Source organism: Pyrgilauda ruficollis, unplaced genomic scaffold (assembly GCF_017590135.1).
Source record: "Pyrgilauda ruficollis isolate IOZ18807 unplaced genomic scaffold, ASM1759013v1 scaffold735, whole genome shotgun sequence".
Taxonomy (NCBI): Eukaryota; Metazoa; Chordata; class Aves; order Passeriformes; family Passeridae; genus Pyrgilauda; species Pyrgilauda ruficollis.
Window position 1 is genome coordinate 5628 of NW_024529211.1, and position 2977 is coordinate 8604.

Below are 2977 nucleotides of genomic sequence, written 5' to 3' on the forward strand. Positions count from 1 at the left end.
AGGACAGGTTTGCACCCTGGGCTGAAGCTTCCAGCTCAGACTGAATCTCAGGGATATTTCCAAGTGTCCTTATGCTGGCATTGGATGAAGGGAGATGCAGCTCCTTGCCTGGCTGCACTGCCAGCATTGCCCAGAGCCGGGCACTGGGCACAGCGTCACCCTGAGGCAGCTGTGCCCCCTGCCAGAGCCCCCAGGGCCGGGCAGCTGCTGCCAGCCCTGTGCTCTGCAGAGGGAACTGGGCCCGGGGCTGCAGAGCTGCCCCACGGCTCTGCTGCAGCTCTGCCTGCACAGGAGGGGCTGCACGCCTTGGAGCCCCGGCCCTGAGGGCAGAGGCTTGGCTGGGGACAGGAGGGAGGGGGCTTGTTCAGAGGGAGGGGCTGCACTGGAGGGGCTCCTGTGCACATCTCTAAACTCTCCCTGCCACAGCATTGCTGGGTTTTGTTTTCTCTCCTTGCCTGATCTTCTCTCTGCTTCCTGGAGATTTTCCTCCTGCAGGTGTTTCCCTGTGCCTGATCTCTCCTTCCCAGCACTCACAGAGCCCAAATCTCTGTGCACTCTCCTTGGCCTGACAGAAAGGACAGCTCAGACTGAGCCTGATGGGTCCAGCAAAGGTGATGCTGCTGCTGTCCATGGGCAGAGTGGCTGAAGGTACATTAGGGATCTCCTGTGAACTTACTGATCACTAAAAGTAACAGTTTGCATGTCTCAGGCACTTTTCAAAATTCATAACTAAAAATTCATAATCATCCTTTAATATTTATCCCCCCCATCCCTGCCATTCTCCAATAGTAGGAGACTGCATATAAAGTCTTAGGAAATTTCGTCATTTATATCAAAACCTTTTTCTTGGAAATTCATAATCAACCTTTAATATTTATGCCCTCTCCCTGCCATTCTCCAATAGTAGGAAACTGAATAGAAAGCTATAGGAAATTTCCTCATATTTGTCAAAATCCTTGACTTGGAAATATTCTGTGACTGATCAGAACCCCTTAGCATGTCAGAGCTCCGTGAGCATTTCACCTCCCAGAATGCACCAGAAATACTCAGAGTTGTACTCACAGAGTCTGCAGGCATTGGATGTTCCAGCTTTAGGAGATGGCTCCAGGAGCTGCAGCTGCATTGTCCTGCAGCCAGAGGTTCCTGTGCCAAGGGCTGGCAGTGATTCTGCCCCAGGCACTTCTCAGCACCTTCCCAGCCCTGACTGATTGAAGCTCTCTGTGCCTCTGGGCTGTGCCCGGGCTGGCTGCAGGCAGTGCCCCAGCCCTGTTGGGCTGGCAGAAGAGGTGCTCCTCAAGAGAAATGTGCTTTTCAAGCTCTACTCTGCAGGCTCTGATGGCAATGTCAGTGCAACCCTGAGGAAGCTGGAAAAGCAAAATTGATGCTGCCTGTGAGAAGCCCTGTGTTGATTTCTGTCACTGGAGTTTACTCAGATCTAAGAAATTTTTTTCTTATTATTTTTGTCAACCTGAACCAAGAGATGAATATCTATGTGCAATTTCCCATCCATACAACCCAAAGCAGTAGATGAAAAAAGCAGGATTTCCCCTTTTATGCAGCCTTGCTCTGCTCCCTATATAACCTACGTAGGAAATGTTCTGCAGTTAAATGTCATGCTGGGAGCAGTCCTGAAAATTGCAGCGGCCTCCCCACACAATGAGAAGACTTCTAAGCCTTACCAGCTGTCTCCTTCCCCCAAGATCTTGTCCCCAGTGCTGGGAGCAGCTCCCCGGGCCGGCTGAGAGCTGTCCCTGGCAGGCAGCAGAGTCCCTGCCCCAGCACAGCGCCCTGGGCTGCAGGAGCCTGCTCTGCAGGACAGCCCTGGGCACCCCTGGCTGCTCTGCACGAGAGACAATCAGAGAATGTACTCACAGGGTCTGTAGGCATTGGGATGTTCCAGCTTTAAGAGATCACTCAAGGAGCTGCAGCTGCATTGTCCTGCAGCCAGAGGTTCCTGTGCCAAGGGCAGGCAGTGATTCTGCCCCAGGCACTTCTCAGCACCTTCCCAGCCCTGACTGATTGAAGCTCTCTGTGCCTCTGGGCTGTGCCCGGGCTGGCTGCAGGCAGTGCCCCAGCCCTGCTGGGCTGGCAGAAGAGCTGCTCAGCAAGAGAAATGTGCTTTTGAAGCTCTTCTTGCTTACCAGGAGCTGCCTCTGTGCCAGGAGCCCAGCCCAGCTCAGCAGCACAGACACAGCACCAGGACTTTAATGACCCTCTGGGGCTTTGTGCTCAGGCCCTGAACATCAATCCCTGAGAGGCAGCTGAAGAAACCTCTCCAGAACTCCAAGGCAGAATCCAACTCCAAAGTTTCTTGCACTTTGTTTCTTGTGTCCCAGGGAGGGACACAACTGAGAAAGTGTCCCCAGGCCCCAGGCAGAGCAGAGAACTGGAGGCACTGATGACAGGTGGGGACAAAGAGAAGCCAAGTCTTGGTGGCCTGGGGCACAGCAGGGTCTGTGCCACCAAGGGCTGGGAGGAGACACCTTGTCCTGAGGCCCTGGGGCCTCCTGGCACAGCCCCAGCCAGGCTGGGCACTGTCAGCCCCTTGTCCTGCCCTCAGCATCCCCCCCTAGCCCACATCCCAGTGGCCTCAAGGATCTGCTGGAAGGAGTCCCTGGGGAGCCTTGCTCAGCAATGGCCCTGGGGGCTCCTCAATGCTCCCAGGGAATGCAGGGTTTTCAAAGGACTTTGGGTTTGGCTTTTGCCTTGCAGTCTCTGAGAGCTTTGTGCAATCATGGCCTTGAGATACTCAAGGTTTTTTAAGGTACTTTGGAATTTCCTTTCCCCACTGAATCTCTGAGAGGTTTTTGTGCCATCTTGGCCTCCAATTCTCTCCTCCAAGGAGTCCATGAGGAGCCTGTGTTGCGGATGGACCTCATTGGGACCCATTCATGCTTTGAGACACTGTGGAGTTTTCTTCTGACTTTGACTCCTGGAAAGGTTTGTGCAATCTCCTCTCAGGCCCTGAGGTTCCAGG